This window comes from Lepidothrix coronata, unplaced genomic scaffold (assembly GCF_001604755.1).
Source record: "Lepidothrix coronata isolate B3197 unplaced genomic scaffold, Lepidothrix_coronata-1.0 Scaffold35, whole genome shotgun sequence".
In the NCBI taxonomy this organism is placed as follows: Eukaryota; Metazoa; Chordata; class Aves; order Passeriformes; family Pipridae; genus Lepidothrix; species Lepidothrix coronata.
The window spans coordinates 1739149-1756406 of NW_016690215.1; the positions used below are offsets into that span (position 1 = coordinate 1739149).

Here is a 17258-nt window from a genome sequence, read left to right on the forward strand (position 1 = left end):
GAATTTTTAAAAAGGGAAATGGTGGATGTTTTAACATGACTTCTTAAACACTTCTGGTTTGAGGACCTCTGAAGTTGTGTTTCAGCCTGGAGTCAATTTTTACAGCTGTAATAAATCCCTCTCAAAAATTGCCTGTTCCAAGGGAAGTGACAGCACACCCTTAATCAAAACAGTGGTGTGGACATCATTACAAAAATTGAATAAATACTTAAAGAACTGTACCAACAGTTATCTTTTCAAAATATGAAGCTTTCTTTAAAACAAAGAAACAATAAAGAAAGAAAAGGATTTCTGGGCAAATATGCAAATGTTTAAATGCACCAAATAAAGAGCAATTAGAAAGGGCTGTGATAGCCTGTGTCCTGTTACTGAACTCTACCCTTTAAAAAAAATGTTTCCATTTTGATTTTTAAGAATCACTCGTTGACAGAAGGCAGGGCTCCCGCCAGCTGGAGATCTGTGCAACACAATGGTGGACACTTCAAAAGAGCAGCCAGACCAGGGAGATTTCTCAGCCTGTTCAGTGGTTCTGTGACAGTGACCATGAGCCATTGGCCTTGGGTAGGGAAGAAAGAAACTGCCGTTAGGGAAATACATTGCTCTGGACTAAACATTCCTAAAATTTGATGCTGTTTGCTGTAATGTTTAAGGATAATTTTGGGAATAACAAGTATGGGCAATGGCTGGTGGGGTGTGAAATTATGATACAAATGCAAAAGGGAAGTTCTGACTTCCATGCTAACTTAGAGTGTCACCAAATGCAGCAGACACCTATCTGCACGATCAAAGTGCAGCAACTGCCAAGTTAATAGTATTGGATAGTATTGCACAGGCCCAGATTTTGCAAGTTGGTAGCACATCATTAAGCTTTCTTTGCTTTATATGGTGTTCCTTAAAGCTCATGTTGGGTGGTTAATGCTGGTTATCTAACCTGCAGTCTATGGAGAGATGTGGTTTGGGTTTACAGGTACCCTCCAGTAATGTGAAGGTTTTTGTGGAATTCCTTGCTTTCTTGCAGACATCCTGCATTGGTTTGGGCCTTGTTCCCACATATGCTTCTGAGCCCATCTATAAAAGGGGGACGGAGTTTGTTCCCTGCCAGGTGTCCTTCCAACAATCTCTTTCAATGTCCAAGTATTAAATCAGAGTGGGAGAGAAAAGATGTGTCGGAACGTAAAATCAAGTGCATTAGCCTTGCCCAGCTTCTAGTGTATGCATGCCTGTGAGTGATGCCTTACATACACACATCCATTGTCTTTGGACCAGTTTGGTCCTGTTGGAGTTTGTACCCCTGTTTTATTCTGCCTCAGTTTGAGCCATGAGTCTTGCTAGTGAATGCAGCCCTCGCCACTAAAGACTGCATTTGCAGAATGTATAGCTGGAGTTAAGTCAGTTCTGTTACTTTTCTATTGATTCCTCAAAGTTACACAAATGCCAGGCTTGAACTACAGAGGTTTTTCTGCTTTATTTAACTCTGTGCAAATCAAAATAATTAACATTTCCTACATTTTATTTGTTCTGAACGTCTCATACAAAGATTGTTAGGTTTTTGGAAAAAAGTCTGTATTAGATGCTCATAAGACAAACAACCACAGAATAATTTCTTGGCTGTACAAGAAGTGAATTATGATAAAATAGTTTATCACAGCTGATAGCAGAGTGCTGATAAATGGCACTGTTTTTTCCTGTGTTTGTCTCTGGGTTTGGGTTTCCATCCCGTCTCCCACCCTGTCGAAAGAGAGCATGGACAAGAAACTGTCCTCTTTGTAAACAAAACTAGATCACTTGTGTGACACAGGCATTTCCCCAACCTGTCTCCTGCTTGTTTATACAGGTGTCTATAGAGGAATGTGGGTATTTTAAGTAAAGCATCAGACCTGATAAACACAGAAGTGAAGGGGTCATGTTCTAGAACTGGTGCTCCCCATCAACACCACAGCAATGCAAAGCTGCAGATATAGGCCGTTATTTTCCCCTTTTTGTTTGTTACCAACAGTGGGAATACAGACTTGTGTCCTTTGAATGTGTTTGTGTATTTAGCTGTTAGGCTTTTTCTCCATGGCTCAGCTCTTCTCCCATTTCAAGGCTCTCTCCTTTTTACAGGAGGAATTTCACATACCAGATTTACATGTGTGTTGTTTTTTCCATTTTTTTTTTAAATCCTATTACCTACATCTTGAATCAGTGTTTCTTCCTGTTTTGTGGATATATTTTATAAGCAAAAATAAATTTGGGAAGATGTGACAATTAATGTAGATACAATTGTGATGGCAAAGTCTGCAGTCACAATCCTCCCTGAAGCACAGATCCCAAAGTTTGCTTTTGTCCTTGGCTATAGAGAGGTCATCAGGGACAGCAGGGTGAGAGTTGGAGACTCTAAGCAGATGCTTTTCGTCAACAAACATCCTTTTCATCTCCTTTTGAAAACACTTTTTTTGGTAGCATACCAACATCACTGCTAAGGATAGGAAGTCATCATGTTTACTCTTGTTAATTTAGCATAGTAAGAGCGGTATGATTTTTTAGTACATAACAAAAACATGGTTCGAGGGCGTTTCTAGAACTCTTGCTCATCCAAGATAGGCAATGTAACATGTCTTTTGAAGGCTTATGTCTGTGATTTATAAGAAAATAAGGTGTTGATTTTTTTTCTTCTATGTGTCTTTTTTTTCCTACTATTGCTATAAAAATCTTGAGATGTGTGTGCTACAGGCATTCAGTTCCTGCAAGTACTCCAGACTGAGCAGAAGGGTTGTTGAGGATTACGTCTTGTCATATCTGCCAGCTGACAGGGACTGAGGTAGATCTTTTCGTGTTGACCGTTCTTGAAAGATTTCATTTTAAAACCTCCCTTTGCATTTCCAGGGCTTTATTTTCAGCTATTGACCTAGTTTTTCTGGACAACTGAAATTCAAAAAGAAATGGATGCTAGATAGATAAGAAATACAGACTTCAGTCTTAGAAGTTGGGCTTAAATCCTGAACACAGCATAGCATAGCTGACTGAAGATGGTAAGTAAAATACATTCAAGGTTGAGGTGTGAAAAATAGTGACATTGTCAAGTATATTCACTAGTTCTAAAATATTTTATGTTTTTTGGTTGGTATTTACACTTCTAGTTAAGGACTGATGAGATAGAAAGCTACTAAATGGGTAAATAAATAAAGACAAATATTAAAACTAGTAAACAGAAGGAGAGAAAACCTGGAGAATTGCACTGTCCAAGTTTACACAAAGAGTTAGTATGGCAATATTTTTTTTAAGAGGTCTTTTCCTCATGGTTTTTTCTGGCTGTGTTTCTTTGTATGTGTGCAAAGCCTAATGCTTTTAGTTGTTATGACTAAAGGAAGGACTCCTAGTGTAACAGAAGAAATTGTATTTTTCCTGCCTAACTTTCCCATTTCCACTTTAAAGTGCCCTGTCAAGTGGAATCATATTTGGGGATCTAAGTATGAAAGGTTCATGTTTAAATTATTCAGCTTGGGAAGACTTCTACTGTGTAGTTTTTATTCTCCCTAGCTGCAGGTGATCTGAAGACAAGGCATTAAAACCACTTCTAGTTTTCATGAGGATGGCTTCAGCTTTGTGTTTGGGTTTTGATTTTTTAAAATACTTTGAGAATTTTTTGATCAATGTTGTTTTGGACAGCCGGAGTCTCTTTGGAAAGCTTGCACTTTGTGGAATGTGTAGTTTCCCTGCTGAAATGAAAACTCAGAGGGGGTAACTGAATACTCCCTGCCATCAGTGCATTGCCAGCCTGAAGAAAAAATAAACATACTCACTGAGAACAATGAACATTCCTTGAAACTCTAGGAGACAGATTTTTGCCCCCCCTCCTCTTTTTTTTTTTTTATACAGACAAGAAAAAGACCCTGTTGTGGTGTTTTGGGCCCAGGTGGCAGGGCCCAGGAGCTTCTCACCCTTGTCGTTATGTTTGGGTGCCTTCCTTGCTTGGGGCATAAAGGCTGCAAGTGGTTGACATTTATATTTGGAGTTTAAAGTGTGTCCTCCTACAAAATCCTTTCCCTCTCTGCCCCCCCGCCTCCCCCACGACCTTCTCCCTACAATTTAACTGATTTAACTCTGACTTTCATTAATGTTTTTTGCACTGCTTTGCTAACCTACTGGGCTTCAGACATGTGAGTCCCAGGCTGTTCTCTGGTTTTGCTCTGCTTGACTCCAGGGTCCCCTCATATGGCAGACATTCTGTACTTGACATGTCTGAACTGAAATCTTTCCTTACATATAAGCAATTTCCACTGCTACTCCCTTGTTTTTAACTTTACTGAAGATTTGCAGAGATAACTTGGTATTCTGGTAAATTCTTGGTGTTCAGAGGATACGTGAACAGGTCAGAGGACAGGTCATAACTTGAAAACTAGATGTATGGGGATGTAGAAACTTGCTCTGTCTTTAATTATCTGTGGTTTTTTAAGATAAGTTCTGAAAGTAAAGTTGCTTGATTAGTATTAATAATGAGTGTTTTAGAATGGGATATAAGACTAAGCATTTTTCATGGCATTCTTTTTGGCTTAGATTTACAGGCCCGAAGATTTTTAAGAACATCTATCATAAAATTACATGAAGAGAGCCTTTATGTGCCTGCACTGAGATTGAGTGCTGTATGAGATCATCCTAAAGTACTTTCATCAAGAGATATTGCTTTTTTTATTAGCTTATTTAAATTATATTTTTGTGGCTGGACTGTTCCTAAAACCTGTACTGTGAGCTTCAGAATTCATGAAGTTAGGGTTCCTGTGGATTTATCTCATTGCTGATTGACTTTGGTGCCTCAGAAGATGGCAGTTCTTTATGAAGCTTTCTGCAGTTGGGGTGATTACCAGGAATTACCCTTTGTAGGTTTGCTGGCATTTAATAATGGGGGACTTGGAGATACTGCAGTCAATGCAAAATATAATGGAGACACAAATGAAAGTCTTTGCTTTGAAGATAAAGTGTCAAATGTACAAGAAGATGTACATATGGATTATGATTAAGTGAGGGAGGAATAAAATTAAATGCATAGATCATGAGGCCAAGCAACTCAGAAGCCAGAGGCTGCATTGACAGCAGAGGAGATGGGAAGAAACTGAGACAGCCAAGGGACTGAATTGCAAGTGTTCGACACTTACAGTCCACCACTAAACCATGTCCATAAGTGCCACTTCTTTTAAAGGGATGGTCCCCCCCACATCCAATGAAGGATAGAGATTCTCCTTAGCCCTCCTTTGGTTGCTAATGTATTTATGGAAATATTTCTTTATTGCCTTTTGCAGCAGTAGCCAGATTAATTTATAGTTGGACTTTGGACCTTCTAATTTGCTCCCTGCAAAACCTCGCAACATTCTTGTAATCCTGGTTTTAAATCTGCTCAAACTGTTGGTACTTGTTAATCTGTCTGTTCAAGCTTTTGAGATTTGTTTTAAATTTTGAAAATGGATAACTTCTTGCAATGTGGGGTTTTTTAACTTCATTGGGGTGGGAATTGCAAAAGCCTAAATCTTTGATTTATCTTGTATGTGTTTTGTCCCATGTTATGAACAGTTGTATAAAAATTCAATGCGTGCAAGAGATGTCTGTGGCAGCAAAATAATCTTCCAGTGAATTTCCCTTACTATCGCTGTTTTTCAGCAGTGTGACATCGTGTCTTTCTTTGATCTCAGACCATCATCTCTTCTTCTAGTCAGACCTGTTAAATAGCTTTATGGATTTTAAATTCTCAGATGTTTTCCTAAATTTTTATGTTCCTGATGAAAATACCTTTGTTTTCCTGACCAGCTTGTTAAGCAGTACTTTGAGGTTTCATTGCATTGCCAGATTTTTGGAGTTGGCTGTGTGGTAAATGTTATTGACTATGTGGTTAATATTATTGACTGTCTTCTCTAGAGAACCAGATTTTAAAATGCCTGCCCAGAACTCTATTTGCACATATGATTACATGTTCAGTATTGAACAGAGGTCAAGATCACAGATGCTTTTCACAGGATGGGTGAGGTTGGAAGGGACCACAGTGGGTCATCTGGTCCAACGTCTCTGGTCAAGCAGGGTCATCCCAGAGCACATTGCACAGGATTGTGTCCAGACAGTTCTCGAATATCTCCAATGAACGGATACTCCACAACCTCTCTGGGCAATCTGTTCTGTGCTCAGTTGCACACACAGCAAAGTTCTTTGTTGTATTCCCAAATTTCCCTCAAGCTTTCTAGTTTTCTCAGAAGGTTTTCGCTCTTTTATTTCTTTCCTATCCTAATTGTCTCTGTATCATTACTATTTCTTTGCAGTGTTTTTTAATGTACCTTTTTAATTACACTAAGCACTTAAAAACTGTATTAATTTTTGTTGAAGCCAGTATTGAGAACTCATTATCTTAAAGGTGGCACTGTGCAACCTCAATAATTCTACCATTTGATACATGCTTTTTTTTTCCAGATAGAAGATGGGAGCAAGGCTGCAGCTGTGGACAAGTTACTAGCTGGGGATGAAATTGTTGGCATCAATGATGTGAGCCTCTCTGGCTTCCGACAAGAAGCAATCTGTCTGGTGAAAGGTTCACACAAGACACTGAAGCTTGTAGTAAAAAGGTAAGTTTGTGTCCTTCAGCTGGAAAACCAAATGTGCTTCAGGCTATAAGCTACTCGGCAACTACATTTGCCAAGCTTTGGCAAGTTAATGGCTTTCATCCAGTGTTATTAATGTACGTATTATGTGGTATTACCTCCTCCTTAAACACAGACCCTTTATGGAAGAAGAGGGTCTGATCAGCCTACTGATCAGAGCAAAAACCGAGACAATGTATTCTGTGAATACTGTTGTGATATGATGAGTCAGGACACTGTTCCTTTCTGTCCTCCTGAAGTGCAGTGCCCAGAGCAGGCTGTCAGCTTTGCTTCCCTGCCTTTGGTGTGCGGACATGGGCAATGCTCTTCAGTGCATGTGCTGTGCAGGCCAGTTGCGCTGTGAGGAGCGGGTTACCCGGGGAGCTTTTGGAAAAGCATTTTCCCACTCTGTGAGAATATTTGAGGTCTCAAGCAGTTCTTGAGTGGTTTGCGTAAAGAGTACTTTCAGTTAGTTCTTAGTGAAGGGGGAAAAGTGAAACAGTTTATCAAAACAGAACACATTTTTGGGACAGAAATTTTTTGTTTTGTAATTTTGACTTGTGACTTTTAAGTTCACGCTATTTTTACTAACTTGAGTTAAAAATAATTTTCATAAAAATATTTTTGACAGAAATGAGCTGATATTAAAGTAAGTTAAGTCTTGTAATTCCTGAAAAGAATTCAAACCAGGAAATCTGAAGAACAAGATATCTCTCAATAATTTCCTACTCTGATGAATCAGAGTAATTTTCTAATTAATTACTTTTATCAAATTATACCGACCAGTCTTTTGTGTAAGAATTTTGGGTGTCTGTTAGAATAAAAAAAAATTTGACACAGCACAGAAAATGCTGAGAGTTTGGATTTGGTAGGTATGATGATCCAGTCCATGAAGATAATGACTGTTTGAGGCTGTCTTAAATTTCATTTCTTTTGAAATAGAATGATAGGTAAGAGAGGTACAAAAGTGTGCTTTTCACCTTTGGTTTTAGAGGGTGTTTTTGATAGAAGGAATTATGGGAACCTGAATCTCTTTCACAGCTGATAGTTTATATCCTCAACAATAGCTAATTCCAGAAGCTCTCACCAAATTTTCATAGCACTGAAGTTAAAAAATACAAAATAAAATATATTCACAACTACCATAAATCATTCAGCAGTTCCAACTTGCACTGGCTATTCCAGTAAAAGGACTTTTGTTAGCAGAGGTTACATCAGCTGTTTCTGTCACAGAAAGGGAGAAATTCAGGGTTTAGAAGTTTTATAGACATTGAAGAATCTGCCAAGACAGCAAGTCTTAATTACTAGGAAAAGCTTCAGACCAATAGAAAGATTCCCCCTCTCTTGGTGCTTTTCAGTTTTATGATAGTAATCTCCTGAGAATCTGTGAATTCTGATCTATCTTTGCAAATGGCAGAAAGTTTGATGCAGAAATACCCTCATACAAGACTGTATCATTCTCATTCACTTGTACTTCACTGCATGTATATGATTTTGGCGAACTTTTATACAGCTAATCAAGCAGTGATTTGTTCCTGGGGATTTGTAGCCGTTCTCTGCAGGCAGCAGAGCCCCATTGCTATGCGTGCCTGTGTGCAGTTTGGTGCAAAACTGATGGGTTTTCATCAGTCCTTTATTACCCCTCCCCTTTTTCCTTCCCTAGCACATGTGCAGTGGGCAAAAGCAACCTAGCTGTTGTAGCCAAGAGTCTGAAACAGTGCTGTTGTTAGGAAAAACATTTTTGTCTTAAATTCATGAAGACTTCCATAGCTCCCAAAAGAGGCAAGAGCCTTTTAGGTCATTGACAAGCCTGCATAATATTAGATAAAATTTCATAAAACTTACTGAATGAAATTAGCTAGGGCTTTTGTCTGTGGTTTTTCAACTTTGCTCTTTCTCTTGGAAAGTTGCCTTAGGACATCAGTCCTTTGACGGTCAGAAACCTTTTAACATCCAGTCTCGTTTTGTTCTCGGCCAGCTTGTTCTCAGGCACTGCTGTTGCCGTGCTGAAATAGCGTTTCTTTTCCTGTTGGAAGTTCAAATGATGCAAGTTTTTATAAAAGCCTTGTTGCATGCTTTCTTTCAGAAGTTATGGTTTGAACAACAGCATTAGTTTTGTTTTGTTTGCCCTAAATGTTAGGCTGAATTTTTATGAGTGCTTTAAACAGTCCTGTCTTTAAGCAAACCAGTTGTTTAGTCTTTGTGTGAGCACTCCTGCAGGTCTGAATTGAATTGGATCAGGGAACTGATCTGACTACAAAATTACTCGAGTAAGTAGGTTTTCAGCTGGATAGGACCACCACTTTTCAGAGGCAGTCTGCTCTTAAATCAATTGCAGCATCTTGAAATAGCTGCCTTGGCAGCTATTCAATTTCAATCTTCTTCAGATCCACCCTTCCTGTTCCCTGGGGAGACTAGGGATAGTCCCAGAATTCCCTTTCATTGAGTTACATGTAAGATGAAGTATTGATCTGCAAGTCATTTCTTTGTCTTCTTGCCCTGCGTCCTTTGTTTAGCACTGTGATGCTTCTCTGTAGCATTGATTTAACATTCCCTATGGGTGTCAGTGTGATAATCTGAGGCACAAAATAGGCAGAAGGTTTGAAGTTCAACCCAATTCTGAAGGCTATGGCAATCTTTGTTTTAATCATGTTTGTTCTTGCTATCTGTGAGAGTTAGCTTGAGTAGCCAAGATCTAGATTCTATGTTTTTCCCCAGAGCTGCTTGTAATATCTATTTCTAGACTGATCCAGAAGTGAAAAGCAAACTTTTTAAATGCTATCATGATATGAAAAAAATCACTTGTTAACAAAATTCTTTTGGAAAATAGAGAATTTCCTTGCAATTAATGCCTGTATAATTAATCCAGAAAAATCATGTTTTACTCATTACTGCTGAGAAGCATGTCCATGTGACATTTCTCCATACACATCACTCCCTCAGTGCAGTAGTGCCACAACCTGATCATGTATTGATCTAATTATTTCTGGAAAGCAGTAGGGCATGCTATTGTCACTTTAGAGGTCTAATGTACCTACAGTAAAGACCAAGGGAAAAAGTTTTAGTGAGAGTAATGTGTTTCATTCACAACAATTAACTTGTGTATGTGACAGAAGTTTCTCAAGGGGCTTGTGTTGTTCTGCAGTGGTAGCTGGCTTCCACAAAATTATTTTTACCTGCTATGTTTAAAGAATCTGATGCTTAACTTGCATAGGGAAAATAATACTGGTTTCTAAATAAAAGCGCCTGCAGTACCGAATACTCAGCATGAATGTGTTGGCTATCAGCATACGTACTTGCTCATATTTTTTGGAAACATTGCACAGTTGTGGTCTAAACCAAATCAGGACTGTGCAAGTGGTTCAACAACAAACATGATGTTTGAGTAGCTTATGTATATTGAACAAGTGCAGTGTACTTTTAGTTTTGGATTAAAAGGGGACTCAGGAGGCTTCATGTTGTTTTCTCAAATGGGTATGTGGAAACAACACATCTTAATTGCATGCTAGTTCTTCTGTGTAGTACTGAGTAATTTCTTGAGTAGATTCCTTTACTAGACAAATGGAAAGGAAACCGTGCTTAGGGCATTTCTTACAGGACTTGCATATGATTTCTTTTGTTTGGAAAACATATGTGCATATCTATATGTATGTAAAATTGCTCTGAGTGTTGATACTGAATGTTGATATTGAGGTGGTTGCCATATTCTGTGTAATTTAATTATTTTGCATGTACTTCTAACTTAAATTCCCTTGTACTTATTAAATACCATCCTCATTCCTTTGCACATGCTAGACATAAGTGTATACCACAAATCCATAATGAGAATAATTTTTCACTATGCATTCATGAGACATATTAAACTGTTAAAAATTGGCACATAGGTGATGCTTTTGTGTGTGGTTTATTAATGTTACAGGGAGACTGGGATTATATGACCTTCAGGAGCCCACTAAGCTCTGTGGGTTGTCCTGTTGGCTGCTTGAGTTGATTGTTAACAACAGTGGAAACAGGTGAGCAAGGGAGGGAGTAGCCATGGACTTCTTTTCCTTAGAGTCTGCTAGTGATGGGAACCTGGACTTTCAGTTTAGCTTGAGCGACTCTGCAGGTACTGCCAATGCCTGAGAACCAGCTTTGGAGTTCTGGAGTTTGGTCACATTGTCCATACTGTCGGCACATGAGGAGGCTTGTTGTCTTTTTTCTTTTCTATGGTAACATAAAGGCACAAAAACCAAATGCTAAAGTGCAAGCTCTTTTTGCAATGCTGAGGAAGTCCCTTGTTAAAGGAGAGGAAAAGAGAGCAAGAGCAAACACATTTGCCATTGGAAGCGTAGTCTGAATATGGACATTACTGTGCAAAATCCTAACAAGGGAGGTGACTGTCATGATACATGAACTATGAACACCTAGACATGGCAAGTTAGGGTTATCTTTATTTGCATGGCACTCCATGAAAACATCAACTGTTTAATTGAAGCACAGCAGAAGGAATTTTTAATGAATGTCCCAGGGGCTCCAAGGTTGTACAGTACTGTCTCAGACACCTGAGACCTGAGCAGAAATCCAGGAATAAAAATCTTGACAGTCATTTACAACATTCAGATAGGAGATCACTGAAATTTTGTTACATTCTGAGCAGAAACATGCTGAACACCACCAGTGACCTTTCTGTAAGGGGTTTTATGTAGCTTAGCGAGGAGATCTAGTCTTACGTATTTATGACCTGTGGAGCAGCTAACTGTGTACTTTGTGGCTGCCTGTGGCTGCAGGAATACTCTGTGAAACTTGACAATATCAATTTGTGAGATTGCTTGGGAAGTTGAGGGATTATTTTTTTTCTGTACAACTACAAGATATAGATGGAGGAGTGTGAATTCTGTCTCTTACCTGTGTTTGGCCTTGATACTTCTTAGAAGTTTCATGCTTCTAGTATCAAAATGATACACGAAACAAGTATACATGTAGTTTTGAAGATTTTAAACAAGTATTATTTTTGTCCATGGTTATGGTTAAGTGTTGCTCAATAAACCAAATGAACATGTGGAAAACCACTGCTGAGTAGGAGTAAAATCTATTTTGTCATTCAATTTGATTTCCTTGCTTCTGGAACCAGGGTTTGTTATGGCAAAACAAATAGCAGTAGTTTCTGTCTTGTTGCTCAGTAGCCATAATTTTCGTTTTTTGAAGATTGACCTTGGCCTTAACTGACCAAGAACAGATTTTTATTTTTTTTTAAATGCCTATATTTTCAGCCAGACTTTAGAAATATGTAGGAAACTGCAGCAGGACTTTCCAGAGCTGTATCTGCATACATGTACCATTGCTGTAAGAAGTGGGCAGGTGTGATAACCCCTCGCTACTCACACGTCTTGGAACTGACACGGATGTGGAACGGCATGTGCCATCGCAGATCTTTGGGAGTGGGTATTTGTAACAAATGCACTCAGCTTTCAAGTTCAAGCCATGAACATTTCTGTGTGACTGCAGTTGGTGGAAGGGCTGGGCTGTTTTAAATTCCTGGTTTGCAAATTCCCTTGAAAAGTGGAGTAGTCCATTGCTGTGGGCCCACTCTTTTGCTCTAAGCAGGATGGCCAGTTTTAAGCGTGTGCCAGGAAGGATGTCCTACCAGCCCCTGCTCCCAGCCAGATCTGGTGTTGGAGACACGAGCAGGTCGTGTGTCAGGATATGTGACAGGGCATGACCAGGGTAGGGCATCTTTTGTTTTCCTTTGCTACTGCCAGTGAGCTGCCATGGCTCACAGTGGGGTGGTAGGAACCATGTAAGCACAAATATGACATGTCGTGCAAACTACACGGCACCTACAGGCCCAGCTCAGGAGAACCTTGGGGTGGTGGTCTTGTGTTTTTAGGAGTGCCTAGCAATCCTAGCAGGATCTTTCTGTGAAGGAGTGCTTAATGGAGCATCTGCCAAATAAGCCCCTATGTACATATATGCTCAATGGGTATCCATAGAAAAGGCCAGCTAGTGTGGAGGTTCACTTGTGCTTGGGATGCCCCCCACCTTCTGCACGGGAAAATCCAGGGCTGGCCGGGCCTCTACTGTGCTCCTCAGCTGTGTGATCCTCTCTACTGATGGAAGGAATGGACATGACAAAAGGGGGATCACACACTTTTATCTTTTATTTTCAGCAAATTATACCTTAGAAAAGCCCTGATGGGGGCCCATTTTCCCTGGTTGCCTGACTGTTGCCACAGTCACTTAATCCAACGTGTTACCAGTGTGAATCCACATTCCCTTTCCTGTAATCCTAGCATACCACCCAGGTGTTTGGATGTTTCCTATGCCAGCTGTTTTTTGGTAGGATATACATCTAAAAGGCACTTCTATTTCTTAATTTTCTACCCATCTCACCTGTTTCTTAGTTGCATTAACATGATTTGATTCATGCTATTGGTGCCATACTAATGGACGCTTGAGGTGAACATAAGCTTTATTTCCTGCAGTTGGTGGTGTATTGTCCCTGGTTTCAAGGAGTAAACTGTTGCATAGTTTTGGATGTTTGTCTTATACAGCTGTCAGGACTCTCAAATACATATGTTGTGGCTAACATGTTTTCATCTTGTGGCAATTTTTGTAATTTATTTTTTTACAAATCTAAAAAATCCACCCTGTAAAACTTGAATAACAGAAAGCCAAAATACAGCAGATGTCACAATATTTTACCGAGTCAACTCTGTTAGGGCAATGTTTGGGCTACTAGAAAGGGCATAGATGTTTCCTTGTAAGTAAAAGGAATCCTCTATAATTTAAATATGTTTATTCAGAAGGTTACCTGTGGCAGTGCTATTCAATTTTGTAATGTAATTACCAAAATTGGGCAATGTTGCTTTTTTGCGGAATGGAATATCCATCAGACAGTAACAACCTGTGAGTCATGACCGGGTTTTAGATTGGTTTTTTTTTTTCCTTCAATCCTGCATGCACTTGTCAAAATGGTTAATTTTGAGCATGAGTAGTCTCATCCAACTTAGTAAGAGCACTCACATGACTGAAGATAAAAAAGTATACAAGTGCTTGCAGGATTTAACCATAGCTTTTTACCTGGTGGTACATTGGATTTATTCTTAAGACTGCTTTCCACTTGTGAATTTCATTGTAGATGTTAGAAAATGTAATTTGTAGTGCCTTGGGTGAGAGAGGGAAACAAGTAAACCTTCTAAAATTTGGGGATCTGCAGACTTACTTCACATAGTACTTTCACATGCATTTTTTAATGTGTGTGATAATACTGTAGATATCTGCGGATTCCTGACTGAAACAGAATTGTAAACCCATCCATCAACTACCAAATTAATAACCGTTTTATGTCAGAAATCTTCTTTGCATTTGGAAGGAATGCTTCTGTATATGTTGTATACGTTTTTAAGTAATTGTTTGAGATTGCTTTTAAGCACTTAACAATGTTGGTTTTTTAAACACTAGTCAAGAAGTTTGACATACACATTTCAGGAGAGAAGTAATAATAGTCCTGTTTCAATGTGTTACAGTTTTCTCCTTGTGTTGCTTTTATTTTACGTTACATATTTCACCTCCTGAAGATTAAATGATGAGATCGAGAACTTGGCGCTTCTTAGATGTTTCAGTATCAAGTATCTATCATATTGAGTGTTGAGATTTTATGCTCAACTTGCTGAAGTAACTGCATGTAACCCCTTCCAATTTGAAAATATTATAAAAGTTTTTTAAGAAACTTCTGAATCGAACCCTTCACTCCAGAAATATGACCACTTCAAAGAAGGGCAGGAATGCAAGTGTGTTGCAGCTTTAGTTACTGAATAACTGAAGAAATTTGCATCTTATCTGTTACACAAGAAACCCATGGTATTTTATGGTCATTGCTACTGAATCTGCATAATACTGGATCACCTGGCAAAACAAAGTCTGGCACAGAGACACAGCTACCAAACTGCTGAGTTATACAGCCCTTATGCTTTTAGTCCAGCTTCATGCTGAGCACAGAGGAAGGACAAAATGACAAAAGCCGAAGTTTGGGGAAATTTCTGCTGGGTTGCAATTGAAACCAGAGTCAGTTCTTTGATCTGCCTCACAGAGCAGCCTTGCCAGCAGGTGGGCAGCTGAAACAGGGGTGGCATCTGACAGGGAAGAAAGCACTCTGGGGGGTGGCAGTGTCTTCAAAATCTGGCCTGGCATAGGACATGTCAGAACAAAATAGCTTTCTCAAATAAAACTTCAGTTGTCTCAGCTCATGGCATAGTTTTTTGTGGAGGCTTAGTAATTTGCATCCTGTGGCTATGGTGTTTTAACTAGGAATGAGATGAACTAAGGCTGGGCTGTCTCCTGAAATGCCCTGGGACTGGAGGAGTTCTCTTTCCCCACTCCTGTTTTTGGGTCACCTTGGACGTGGCTAGGTAAATCACAGCTGAAATCAGTGTGGGAAAACACCACACCTGTGTAGAAAGACTGGTATTTGGAATGTGGTTTCTGAGGAAGCTCAGCTCCTCTGGGAGTGCTATTGAACGGTAAGCTCGTTGCTCATTATGGTAAGTGGCTGGGAGGCAAAACATACCCATTGTTTCTGGCCACAGGCAACAGAAGGGTTTCCATGGCCTTGTGCCCCGAGGACATGGCAGGTTCCTTCTTGCTGAAGGCAGCGTGTTGGGCTAGCATAGGCAGCTCCATGCTGCTCTGCTTGCTAATTCCATCCCTGGCAAAGGAGGTGGTGGGGAGCATGTCTGAAGGCTGCCCTGCTTCCTGTTCCTCACTCCTGGTCCTTTGCCTCAGTTATGGTAAGACAGCCTAAAATCCCCCGTGTATTTTGACTCTGGCTGCTGCTGTGAGCATTAGCACTATCAGAGGCTGTATTCTTCTTCAGTGTTACTGGTGAATAAAGCCTTTATTTTTTTTGTATTTACCTTAAACGTTAATTTCTTTAGTGCTTTACGTGGCATGATAATTTCAAAGATATTTGAAAGTAAACCCTGCTAGAACCACAATTTATAGCTGTTTTTCAATGTGTGAAGCATTTTAGATGTTTCCTAATGATAAGTACTCATTTAAAAAAGGGGGTTATTATCCTTTAGAGGAATTCTGATAAATTGTGGCAAAAACTGAGGTAAGAGGATGACATCAGGAGTTTGTTATCTAGCCATCGAAAGGTATCAGAATGTGCACAAAATAAGGATGAGGGAAAAGTATTTATGTAGCTTATATAATATACCATAAATCCCAAGAGCAGCACTTTTATCTCAGACATCCAGATGTGCCTATCTAGTTCCCCAAGGCAGAGCAAGGAAAAACGGTTCCAGAATATGAAAGCTTTATCATGGTAGTCTATTGTGAATTTAGCAGACAGGAAGATTGATGTTATACCTCATACAACTTAATACCTCTTTGTTGACAGTGTATATCTTATTTATAAATGAAATTGCTGTTCCCTCCTGCTCAAGCCTGTACAGTTGGGCTGAGGTACAAGGAAAACCAGAGCAAACTGTGATGGTGAAATCCTGATTTGTTCAAGTTAATGACTGAACTCTTTAAGGGCACTAAGGCTTGATAATTTATTTACATTTATTTGTTTTCATGGGCAGAACTAGAGCATTTGGCAGATCTCTTTAGTTTCTTTTTATGTGAAATGCAACTTACTAGGGCATAGTATAGGAAAGGAGCTACTCTGCTGTGCTGTGACAAGTTAATACTCCTTCCAGCATGACTTCTTTTAAAAGAGGTGCTGTTGACTGTAGTGTGACATTGCTGTTTGCTCCATTTTTCAGACACAGGTGTGGCTGGCAAATGGGAGGTCAGGCCAGCTGGTTACCCAATGCATGGGAGGAGAAAGCAAAAAGCAATACTATAGGCTTTATAGGTCTTACCATGGTTGACGGCAAGGCAAAAGGTGATTGTGTAGACCTTTGTGTGAATTTTGGCGCATAACAATAGTCATTTAAGGTAGGATATGCTGCTTTCCTAAAATTTTAGGGATTTGTACAAATACCTGTATCACAGAATTCTGTCAGTAACTTGTCCGTCAAAATACTGGTTCAATTTGCCATTCTAGGAATATCTGAATATTAATAGGTTGCTTTTATTACTTCGTTTCTATCTTTTAGAGACTCTCTGTCCCCCTAGAAGTACATGAGTTAAGCACATGTTCGTATTTTTATTTTATTGTTTTCAAGTTCTAGGTCATTTCTTTTCTAGGAATACTTTTTGGAAACCATTTCCTTTTATGATAAGATACGAGGAGCTGAAAATGCAAAAACAGGAACTCCTTCTGTTTTGCATGGAAAATGCTGCAGTTCCATTTGCTGCTTCCAGAAAAATAGGCTGACTTGGTTGTTACAATTTGTTGGCACTTTTCTTGACAAGATAAGTAGGAAGGGAGTACAAGGTATTGAGATACTTGGTGCATGGAGATCATAAACAGCAAAGCTACAAACACAGTTTTGTTGTTTTAGCTCATTGCCTTGAGTTTTAGTCAGTTATAAACATTCAGAAAAATATGGTGGTATCAGAAAACTTGTTAATTTCAAGCGTCTCAGTTGGAGTGAATCATTTTAAAGGTGCATAAAATCCAAAAACTGCTGAGTAATCTCCCCTTGAAGACAAAGAGAAAGAGCAATAAATGTATCTCAAATTCCACCTTCAAAAATGGAGACACCCATAATATATCCTGACTTGTGA

General features: G+C 39.3%; 1 protein-coding gene across 1 annotated transcript in view; it reads left to right on the plus strand.

The window, feature by feature from the left end:
* Positions 1 to 17258, plus strand: part of SHROOM2 (shroom family member 2) — a 122892-nt gene that overhangs the window by 41519 nt on the left and 64115 nt on the right. The window contains exon 2 of the mRNA XM_017812304.1: positions 6430 to 6581. The gene's annotated coding sequence lies outside the window, so the exon portion shown is untranslated. The remainder of the gene's footprint in view (positions 1 to 6429; positions 6582 to 17258) is intronic.